Source organism: Rutidosis leptorrhynchoides, chromosome 5 (genome assembly GCF_046630445.1).
Source record: "Rutidosis leptorrhynchoides isolate AG116_Rl617_1_P2 chromosome 5, CSIRO_AGI_Rlap_v1, whole genome shotgun sequence".
Taxonomy (NCBI): Eukaryota; Viridiplantae; Streptophyta; class Magnoliopsida; order Asterales; family Asteraceae; genus Rutidosis; species Rutidosis leptorrhynchoides.
Window position 1 is genome coordinate 380,615,727 of NC_092337.1, and position 12,598 is coordinate 380,628,324.

Below are 12,598 nucleotides of genomic sequence, written 5' to 3' on the forward strand. Positions count from 1 at the left end.
TTTAGTCATCTTTTCCATTCGTCTCTCGAAAGCATCTATTTTTGCGGAAACAGAATCAAAGTCATGGCTAGAATCGGCTCTAGCTGCTTTAGATGAACGAAAATATCTTTTTCCTGGTGCCACTCATGAGAGTAGGAGGCTGTGTTATCAATAATTTTGTGAGCTTCAGTTGCCATTTTCTTCATAATGGAACCACCAGCAGCTGTGTCGATGTCTTTTCTTGTAGCAACGTCGACACCTTGGTAGAATATTTGTACTATTTGATAAGTGTCTAAACCGTGCTGAGGACATCCTCTCAATAACTTTCCGAATCTTGTCCATGCCTCATATAATGTTTCATTTGGCTTTTGCGCGAACGTAACAATTTCTCCTTGAAGTCTTACGGCTTTAGATGCCAGAAATTTCTCAACTAAAACATCCCATGTGTCAATCGCTCCTTCAGGTAACGATTTTAACCAATATTTGGATTCTCCCTTTAAAGTCCAGGGGAACAACATAAGATAAATATTTTCATCCTCAACTTCTCGGATTTTAAATAGATTACAAATCCTATTAAAAGTTCGAAGATGTTCGTTTGAATCTTCTTTTGCTGTACCACTAAATTGGCATTGATTAGTGACCATGTGTAGGATTTGTCCTTTGATTTCAAAATCTTGTGCATTAACATTTGGCTGATTAATGGCGTGACCTTGGCCCGTGCGTGTGGCTCTCATTCGATCTTCCATACTTAGAGGTTCCGTTATTTCCATATTTGAAATTGTTGAATCCGAATTACTAGAAGATTCTGATTTAACGATTTGTGGTTCAGGAGGAATGATTAGTGGTTCTGGATCTTGGAATTGTCCTTGAATATCCTCCGGGTTCTCAATTGTGAAGTCGGGTTAAAAAAATGGATTATCGGAAATTTGAATTGGAGTACTTGTTCGACTAGATGACGTTTTTAAAGAAAAATCAACGGCGACAATATTGGCTAGATGTCTTGATCGAGTTACAGGTGGTGAACTTATGAAAGGTGGTGAACGTTTTGCTCGGTGCATTCACTGAATATCCTATTAGTTATTATATAAGTTATCAAATTAATAGACTTTTCTGCTTTTGCCCACATTTCGAATAGCCAAAAGATGCAGCAGGGAGCCAGGATCCTTTAAATCGGAAAATCCACAACTCAGCCACTAACAAATCTAACTATTACTACAAAGCAGAAAATTTTGGATGTCTATTGATTTAATCACTTAAAATAATTTTTCTTCGAAAATTTAAAAATTCGAAGTCCTAAGAACTAGAGCGTAGAAATGAAAAAGATAAAGCGCGCGTCGAAAAACGAAAAGTTGAATAATAAACGTCGAAAAATAAAGGTACGAAAGAAAAACGTCGAAACTTAAAAGTCTAAAAAAATTAAAAATTGCGTCTAAAGTTCTTAAAGCTTAAAAGGAACTCTATATCCAAAACGGCAATAACTTAATTAGGCACTAAAATCTAAAAACTGCGTTGCAAAATTCTAAAGCGCCTAAATCTTAATCTAAAGAAAAGCACTTAAGAGATTTTACAGCAAAGCCTAAAAATCTAGAAATATAAAATAACTACGGCAAAAACTAAGTTTAAAACTAATTACGAACGACAAATATAAAAATTATGAATAAACGATTAAAAGAAACAAATATTAAAAAGAAATATTTTAAAAAGATAAAAATAAGATTTTATAAAAAAATATTATTTTTATATTATTAATATTAATCTATATATTTAATAATAATATTAAAACTTAATATTACTAATTATAATTTAAAACTACAATTAATTAACTAATTAATTATTTAAACCCTAATGAAATAATAATAAAAATTAAAAACCCTAAGCGTATTAAATGTTGTACGAGGTTCAGCTGTCAAAGCAGCTCATGCGATCGCATGGGTGAAGAGTTATATTTTCATGCGATCACATGAGATCGTATACCAGGCCTGCTGTTGGGCTTCGACAGGCTTCGGCCCAATCTTAGATTTTAATTTTTTTTTTCTGATTTAAATAAAATATTTATATAATATAAAAAAACTTATATTTTAAAAATCTAAAAATAAATATATATATTTTTTTAATAAACAAAATTCTTAAAAATAATAAATATATATATATTTTAAACACTTATATATATATATATATATATATATATATATATATATATATATATATATATATATATATATATTTTAGAATAATGGATAGATAAATTTTATAAAAATGATATATTTTTACAAAATAAAAGTATATATTTATTTTACACAAATATACCTTACAAAAATATAACGTTTTTCTGGCGTCTCCGGCAGCGGCACCAAAAACTTGATGTACGAGCGGTGGTACGTGATATACTATTATTTTTAATACGGAATACGATACTAATTACACAAGTTTTATATATTTAATTTACAGATGGGATATACCTAAACCTTGCTACAACACTTATAGGCAGTGTACCTAATCGTAGAGTAGTGTAGTTTTTAGTAAGTCCAGTTCATTCCACAGGGAGCTAGTATTACGTACTATATTTTTAACAACTATATTTATACAAATATATATATATATATATATATATATATATATATATATATATATATATATATATATACATATATATACATATAAGTGTTATTATTATAAAAGGGGGTTTTACCGTTTAATGACCGGTTTGTCGATTTTATATTTTAAGCATAAAGATAAATGACGATAATTAAAGTGCATAAAATAAATAACAATATTTAAAGTTGCGATAATTGAAATTGCGATAAGAAATAAAATGACAATAAATAAAAGTACGATGAGAAATACAATAAAAGAATTATGCTTATTTAAACTTCCGTAATCATGATGTTTGACGTTTTGATTTTAATTTATTACCCTGGGTTTATTGTCCTTTGTCCTGGTTTATTTGATACGTCTATCTGGTTTTTGTCCATAATAGTCCATCGATCATAAATATAAAATGCGAGAGCCCTCGTCAAATTACCCTTATACCCGAAGTCAAATATTCCAACTAATTAAGGATTTAAACTGTGACGCGATTTTCACTTCTGTCAACAATTACACCAGTTGTCACTGTATGTAATCCACCCCTGTTTTAATTAGATATGAATATTAATTTACCCACTTGATCAGTTTGAATAATCAATTATCCAACCCGAATAATTAATTAAATGATTATAACAGATTCCGTATGAATGTCACTAAATAGGACAACCATAATCATTATTAATTATTAGGTTAATTAATTTGAAGATAGGTTCTACAGACTCCAATGAGTTGTCACTCAATTAGACAATACCCCCCACCTATTAATAGTCAATAGTCCAATTTTCACAAGTGTCAGTCTTTTGCCCAAACCTTAATTATGGTCCAAAGTTCAATAACCCCGTCTTAATATTTAGTCCAACATCACGATTACTTCGGCTCAAATAAGCATAATAATAACTTAGTTACGAGACATTAATTTAAAAAGGAAGAATATAGCTTACAGTGATTATTAATAGCGTAGCGTTACACGGACAGAGTTTCGACTTCAAAACCCGTAAAACATTTCTTATAATAACCCAATTATTATTAATATTAACTTAAACTTAATAATTATAAATATTTAAACTTAATAATTATAAATATTAAATATAAATATATATTACATATAGAGAGAAAGAAAGAGTGTAGGTGCATGTTTTTCGTTCGACAGAAGCCTGGCTTTTATAGGCAAAATTTCTGATCCTGAACCCCATGCGATCACATGGGGTTTTAGTGCAAATCTCATGCACTCACATGGGCTCATGCACTCGTATGGGTTTTATGCCTATTTCCCATGCACTCGCATGGACAACCTGGCCAGCTCATTTCTTGATTAAAACGTGGGCTGCTGATATATTTTAATATATAATATAATATATATAATTATATATAATTATATATATATATATATATATATATATATATATATATATATATTATATTATATTATATTCTTGTGCATAGTTGACTTGTAATTTTAGTCTCGTTGACTCTCGCGTTGATGCTCGGTATATGTCTCGGTTCTGGATTTTCGAACGTCCTTTCGTACGCTTAGATATCTTGTACTTTGCGTTCCACGACTTGTACTCTTATCAATATTTAGACGTTATTCATCAATAAATTGAACCACTTGGATTGTAACTTATACGTTTGAGCTTTTTGGTCATTTGCGTCTTCAAATCGTCATTTTCTTCTTTTGTCTTCGCACTTATTTATTTAAACGAATATTACTTGTAAATAGAACAATTGCAACTAAAAGCTTGTCTTTCTGGAAGGTTAATGCTATGAAATATATGTTCGTTTTTAGCATTATCAATTGGTATTTCAAACATCGCAACTAATCGGTTAGTCTTACTTCAACGGTTACTCCATATGCTGAACATAAACTAGCCAAGAGGACGAAAAAATCAAGAAGATGACAAGCAATTCCATCGACACGAAAAATGGCTTCGTTAATCTAGCAGATAGAGTTTGTTCATGCGGGCGGTGGCAGGGATACCTTGCGGACATGTTATTGTAGCAACACGACTCTTTGGAATGGCTGATGTTACTCAATTTGTATCACATTGGTTCACGGCACAAACTTATATAAATACGTATTTGGAACACATCCTTCCTTTGCCCATCGGTCTGAATGGTCGGATCCAGGGCCCGACGTCCTACAAATTGTAAACCCTCCCATTAAGCCGAAAAGACAACCCGGATGCCCAAAATCAACAAAACGTATTCCATCAACGGGTGAAGACACTGGAAAAATAGTAAGAACATGTACTCGTTGCAAAGAAGCAGGTCATAGTAGGGATACGTGCAGAGCTTCAGTTGATTGAACTGGTGAACCAACTTCTAAAAGGGTAGTAAAAACATCGGCCTCAACATCGAAGTAGAAGAAGGGTAAGGAGAAACTCACAGAGGCTGAAGCGTTTCATGCTTATCAGTCTCAGTTTTATGCAACGTGCAATCTAGCGAGCGATAATTACTAACCAATATCCAAGTTTCTGTTTATTTTCCTATTTTATGTATTTATGTCATATCGATCGTTGTAACAAATTCTCGAAGTTTATGTATTTTATGTGTGATTTTCTTTAAATAAGCAAGACAATACGCAAAGACGCAAGACACACCCTGCGTACGCAAGACAATACTTACATGTAAACGCAAAGACGCAAGATCAACCTTGCGTCTGTTCATGAACAGATACGCAAGGTCGCGAGATAAACCTTGTGACCAAAATCACAAATATGCAAGGGCGCAAGTCCAACCTTGCACATATTCCAAAATACAAATATGAAAAATATCTACACAATTAACAACTTAATGTAATACAAAATAATTAATATTTAAACAGTAATAACAATAATATAACCTGCTTCTCTGTTGGAGCATCCTTTTGAGCATCTTTTTCCTTTGGTGACGGCGGCAGTAGTGTATCAAAGCGTGCACGAAACCCACAGTCACTGGTTTCACCTTTTTAGGATCTCCAAGGTCATCACGCCCCTCCCATGCAAACACCAGCCTATCCATATGGATGCACACCCAAACCCACAGTCACTGGTTTCACCTGTCTGCACCGGAACATTACGACAACTTTCAACCATCAACTCCAAAGTCTCATTGTTTTGGTAGTAATCAACAATCTGTGACTCTGGCATCTTGTTATAGTAGTCAATCGCGTGCAAGTAGATGGGGAAGTTTTTACACAACATTGTGACAACATGCTGGAGTGCTGCACTGGCAATACCTGGTAAACTGTCGTACACATAAAGCTTCATTTCTTCTAGCTTTAAAGATAGTAGCAGGAAATGTTCTGGTTCTGTAAAGTGTACTGGGATCAAGATCTGAAACAAAAAGAATGTTTAGTCACACAACTAACCATACGCAAGGACACAAATTTAACCTTGCGTCCACACATGTAACAATACGCAAGGAGGCAAAATAAACCTTGCGTATAAAAAGTCATTAAGACGCAAGGACGCAAGAGTGACCTTGTGTCCAAACACTTAACAAGACGCAAGGTCGCAAGAGTGACCTTTCACCTGTTCCAGCTTACAAAAACCCTGTTCTAAGTTCTAATTATAAACAATACCAGATTCAACTACAGTTTTAAGAGTGTACGTACCTGATCACAGTCAGACCAAGCTGGATAAAGTTCATCACTACCATTCCCGAAAGCAATTATATACGTGTAATTTGGTTCCTTAACGACAATGATTCCTTCATTTACTTGCAAATTAGGATCTTTGGCCTTGGCCTGCTTCAACATCTCCTCCTTCTACTTCAACTTCTCCTCCTTCTCCTTCTGAGTAAATTCATAGAAATCTTTAAATTTTGCAAGCTGAGAAAGGAATGCCGATGGCATAATCGTCCATCGAGAACTTGCTTTAACCACCTCATGTGGAAACACAAGAGTGTTAAACATCTGGCTTACTGTAGGGAGAAATCTCTGATGATATCTTAAAAGAAATGTAGCCCAATCATCAATGTGCTAAAAAATAAGAAGATCAGGTTAAAATATTAGCACAAATTAATTCATGACATAAATACACAATTAAGAAGATCACTCACCAAGTTCTCCAAATACCCAGCCTCTCCTAATCACAGCAGGCGAATCAACCGCTTGCTCTTCTGTATCAAGGTTCACAACGTTCATGTTTTCCACTTTCTCAATGACATGTCTGGACAACGGTGCAAAACAGAAAATCTGGTTAAGAAAAACACAAACACAAGGACGCAAGACAACCTTGCGAACACTAGACGCAAGGACGCAAGAAGAACCTTGCATCCACATAACGCAAGGATGCAAAGTTGTATCTTGCGTCCCCATCAGACCATCAGGAAAAACAAAAATTTAGCACAAATATAATTTAATCATTTAAAATAAAACTATTATAATAGTTATGTACCTTCTCAAGGGGTTTCCTATAGCCAGGTGAAGTAAACGGGGACCTTAATGCACGCGTGGGCCGTTTTTCTCTTATTCCACGTCGTATTTGCATAGGAGGAGAAGGCTAGATAATCTCATTGTCAGACAAAGATTTATCAAAATACAGATCGTCCTAAGCAAATAAAAAACAAAAATATATAAATTCAGATGAGAACTATTTAAAATATTCAAATGCAAAAAATAAATAAATTCAAAATATACCTGTTACTCTTACTCTGAAAAACCCTTTTCGCATTCCGATAATTTACTTTTACATTCGCTTAATTCATTTTCAACCTTTTCCATCCGCTTGGTAAATTCATCTTCACTTTTGTCCATCCGCTCGGTCAACAATGCTACTAAACGATGTAATTCTCGTACCTCGGGATTTTGATGTTTTTGTGTCTGCTCTGCAGTTTTCGGAACTTCTTTGAGATCATCATCTTGCAGGATCTCCTCTTCAACTAATGTTCCAACAAAGAACGCGTCACTATCAATCCACCATTAACAACCCTTCTCTGTATCAGTGGGGAAGAGACCGCGTAGAGGTTTCTTGTTTTTGGGACAATCATCCTCCATAATTAAACATAACATTATACGCAAAATTACAAGAAAAATCTTACAACTATTCTGGTCAACGAGACGCAAGGTCGCAAATCTAGTTTTGCGTCTCCTATGCAGCTAGTACGCAAAGACGCAAGTTCATCCTTGCGTCTAATCTTAAGAGAAAATGCAAGGTTGCAAGAATGGTCTTGCTCCCTTACCATATCCTCTCTGTTTACAGCAGTTAAATATGAATTTAATATAATTTAAAATATTAAATGCAACTAACCATAATATCTAGGAGTTTAATGTACTCAGAGATTCCAAAAATTTCCGCTAATGACCGCTTCCAAAAAAGATCCCTCGGTACTCCATTCTTGTCCATTTTTGTAGCTAAGGGTTTAATGGTACGCGGTAAGCCTCGAGTATTCAAATCTACAAATCATTTGTTTTAACAATAAGCCAAATATATATTTAATAATACAAGTATTTAAAATTAAACATGTTGTTACCTTAAATGCCCACATAAATCCCGCCAAAGTGTACACCTTTCCGCTCTCTAATTGGCTTTCCCGATGACCAAACCCTTCACTAACCACTTAGTAAGTCGCTTCCCATATACGAGACCCCCATGGGTACTTATTAACACTTGAAAATCTTCGACAAAATATAAAAACTTCTTGTTCACCACATGGGTGGATTGTTTACCCATAAAAGCTCTCTCTACAACCAAGATGATTGCTAGTCGCACCACATCATCATCTGAAATACCAACCTGACTAGTTTTAGAAGCATCTTATCACCAATCAAAATGTTTGTGCTATCTTTAATGGTCGAAAATAAACGTCATCTAATTGGTGCGGTCTCATTTTCATAATTTGTAGGGATATAATGTGCCATGTCCGTACGGGTACCAAATAAAAATCCCGTTACTAGACAAAATATACGCCCACCAAATCTAATTGAAAAATTAGGCTTAAAAGTAAACCAAATGTCATCAAGCTCTTCGGGGTACTTAGCAACATCTATTCCTTCCGGCAGCACAGTTTTACGTTGGAGCATCGCATGTACAAGTCCGGGATCATTACCCACGTATTTAAGATCTAACTGATAATGCTAAAAACGAACATATATTTCATAGCATTATCCCTCAAGAAAGACAAGCTTTTAGTTGCAATTGTTCTATTTACAGGTGATATTCGTTTAAATAATAAAAGGTGAAGACAAAAGACAGATTCGACGAATTGAAGACGCAAACGATTAAAAAGCTCAAAAGTACAAAATACAATCAAAGTGGTTCCAATTATTGATAAGAAACGTCTCAAAATTACAAGAGTACAAGACGCGAAACACAAAGTACAAGATATTAAATTGTACGCAAGGACGTTCAAAAATCTGGAACCGGGACCAGAGTCAACTCTCAACGCTCGACGCAACGGACTAAAAATTACAAGTCAACTATGCACATGAATATAATATAATATATAATTAATTCTTAAAATTAATATATATATTATATTATATTATAAAACCGTCGGCAAGCTAGGAGCCAAGCTTGTGTGAGCTGGAATCCACAGCTCCGCACTCGCGGAGCTTATAAAGGCAAAAACCTCCGCACTCGCGGAGGTCAAATAGTATTACGTGGGAATATAAAAGGCCGAGCATTCGGCCGAAATTTACACATCTTTTTCTAATCTATCTCTTACGTATATATATATATATATATATATATATATATATATATATATATATATATATATATATATATATATATATATATATATTTATAATTTTAATTTTAATTTTAATTTTAATTCTAATAATAAGGGTATGTTAGCGAATGTTGTAAGGGTGTAAGTCGAAATTCTGTCCGTGTAACGCTACGCTATTTTTAATCATTGTAAGTTATGTTCAACCTTTTTAATTTAATGTCTCGTAGCTAAGTTATTATTATGCTTATTTAAAACGAAGTAATCATGATGTTGGGCTAAATACTAAAATTGGGTAATTGGGCTTTGTACTATAATTGGGGTTTGGACAAAATAACGACACTTGTGGAAATTAGACTATGGGCTATTAATGGGCTTTATATTTGTTTAACTAAATGATAGTTTGTTAATTTTAATATAAAGATTTACAATTGGACGTCCCTATAAATAACCATATACACTCAATCAGACACGATGGGTGGGATATTTATATGTACGAATAATCGTTCATTTAACCGGACACGGGAATGGATTAATAGTCTATGAAATTATTAAAACAGGGGTGAAATTATGTACAAGGACACTTGGCATAATTAATAACAAAGTATTAAAACCTTGGGTTACACGCAGTCGATATCCTGGTGTAATTATTAAACAAAGTATTAAGACCTTGTTACAGTTTAAGTCCCCAATTAGTTGGAATATTTGACTTCGGGTATAAGGATAATTTGACGAGGACACTCGCACTTTATATTTATGACTGATGGACTGTTATGGACAAAAACCAGACGGACATATTAAATAATCCAGGACAAAGGACAATTAACCCATGGGCATAAAACTAAAAATCAACACGTCAAACATCATGATTACGGATGTTTAAATAAGCATAATTCTTTTATTTTCATATTTAATTGCACTTCTAATTATCGCACTTTTATTTATTGTTATTGTATTTAATTGCACTTTTAATTATCGCACTTTTATTTTATCGCAATTTTATTTCATCGCACTTTTATTTATTGCAATTTCATTATCGTTATTTACTTTACGCTTTAAATTAAGTCTTTTATTTATTTAATATTTTACATTAGGTTTTAACTGCGACTAAAGTTTTTTAAAATCGACAAACCGGTCATTAAACGGTAAAAACCCCCTTTTATAATAATAATATTACTTATATATATATATATATATATATATATATATGTATTTTTATAAATTAAAACTAATATAGCGTTAAGCTTTGTTTAAAGATTTCCCTGTGGAACGAACCGGACATACTAAAAACTACACTACTGTACGATTAGGTACACTGCCTATAAGTGTTGTAGCAAGGTTTAGGTATATCCATTCTATAAATAAATAAATAGCTTGTGTAAAATTGTATCGTATTTAATAGTTTTTCCTAGTAAAATATACACTATTTCATATACGCCTCGCATAACATCAAGTATTTTTGGCGCCGCTGCTAGGGAACTTAAATGCCGAAAGCGCAACGCTAATGATATAAAAAAAAAAGATAAAAGTTTTTATTAAGTCCTTTGTATAAAAATATAAGTTTTTTTTTTAAAATATAAAAATACAAAAAGAGTTTGTTAAAAAATATATAAAGTTTAAAAGAAAAAAAAAGTATTTTTTACTTTTGAGTTTAAAAATAAGTATTTTATTGTTTTATAAAAATATTTAGTTATATTTATATTTTATATATATTTGATTAAACATAAAAACATAATAAAAATATTTAAAAAAAAACTGAACCTGTAAAAATCGACCCCTTTTTTAGCTGAAATTGAACCCTCCGCGACTCGCGGAGGTTTTGAACTGGGACTATCCGCACTCGCGGAGGTCTTCTGACAGGCCACACAAACAACCCCAATTCTGTAATCATTACGGGGTAATTATTATTATTATAATTTAATTTAAACCCTAATTAGGTTTAGATTATTTAATTAGTTAATTTAGTTTTTTTTATTTAATTTGTATTTTAAGTCTAAATTAGTTTAATTAATTTATAAAAATAATAGTTTTATTAAATAAATAATATAAAAATAATATTTTTATTAAAATTGTACTTTTTACAACTTTTAGTATATTTTTATATTTTGTCCCTTTTTAATTGTTTTAGCGTAATTTTGGTATTTTTCGCTTATATTTAGTTTTTAGACATAGTTTTTGCCATAGTTATTTTTATTTCTAGATTTTTAGGCTTTGCCGTAAAATCCCTTAAAGTACTTTTTCTTTAGACTAAGATTTAGGTGCTTTAAAATTTTGCGACGCCGTGTAAAAAAATATTAGTATCCTTTTTAAGTTATTGCCATTTGGGATATAGTTTTTTTTAAGCTTTAATATTTTTAGACGCAACTTTTAATTCTTAGTTTTTTTTTAGTTCCTTTTTAAGTTTCGACACGCTACTTTCTTATTTTTATTTTTCGACGCCTATTATTTTTCAATCTTTTATTTTTTGACGTTTTTTGACGCGCTCTTTTTCTTTCTTATTTCTCGACATTCTAGTTTTTAGGACTTAGAATTTTTTCTACTTCTTCTCTAAATTTCTTTAAATTACGAAAAATTATTTTAAGCGGTTAAATTGATAGACATCAAAATTTTCTGGTTCGTAGTAATAGTTGGATTTGTACGTGGACCGGGTTATTAGAGCCAAACAGTACTCAATTATATTGAGACCAAACGAATCCTGCCCCTCTGCTGCATCTTTTGGCTATTCGAAACGTGGGCAAAATCAGAAAAGTCTATTAATTGGATAACTTATATAATTTTTCCTCCTTTTTAAAAACTAATAGGATATTCAGTGAATGCACCGAGCAAAACGTTCACCACCTTTTGTACGATCACCACTGGTAACTCAATCAAGACATCTAGCTAATATTATCGCCGTTGATTTTTCTTTAGAATCGTCATCCAGTCGACCAAGTACTCCAATTCAAATTTCCGATAATCCATTTTTGAACCCGACCTCACAATTGAGAATCCGGAGAATATTCAGGGACAATTCATAGATCCTGAACCACTAATCTTTCCTCCGGAACCACCAATCATTCAAACAGAGATTGTTGAGGAACGAACCATTAAATCAGAATCCTCTAGTGATTCAAATTCAACAAATTCAATCATGGAGAATCTGGAACCTTTAAGTATGGAAGACCGAATGAGAGCTAAACGCACTGGCCAAGGTCACGCAATTACTCATCCAGACATTAATGCGCCAGATTATGAAAGCAAAGGACAAATTCTACACATGGTGACTAATCAATGCCAATTTAGTGGTGCGCCGAAAGAAGATCCAAATGAACATCTTCGTACCTTTAATAGAATCTGCACTCTATTTAAAATAAGAGAAGTGGAGGATGAACAGATATATCTC

The 12,598-nt window shown here is 32.7% G+C and overlaps 1 non-coding gene across 1 annotated transcript; it reads left to right on the forward strand.

Annotated features, from left to right (window-relative positions):
- Positions 1 to 273: 273 nt before the first annotated feature.
- On the forward strand, positions 274 to 380 carry LOC139850826 (small nucleolar RNA R71). Its single transcript, XR_011760204.1, has one exon. It is a non-coding gene; the product is annotated as a small nucleolar RNA R71 (small nucleolar RNA).
- Positions 381 to 12,598: the final 12,218 nt, after the last annotated feature.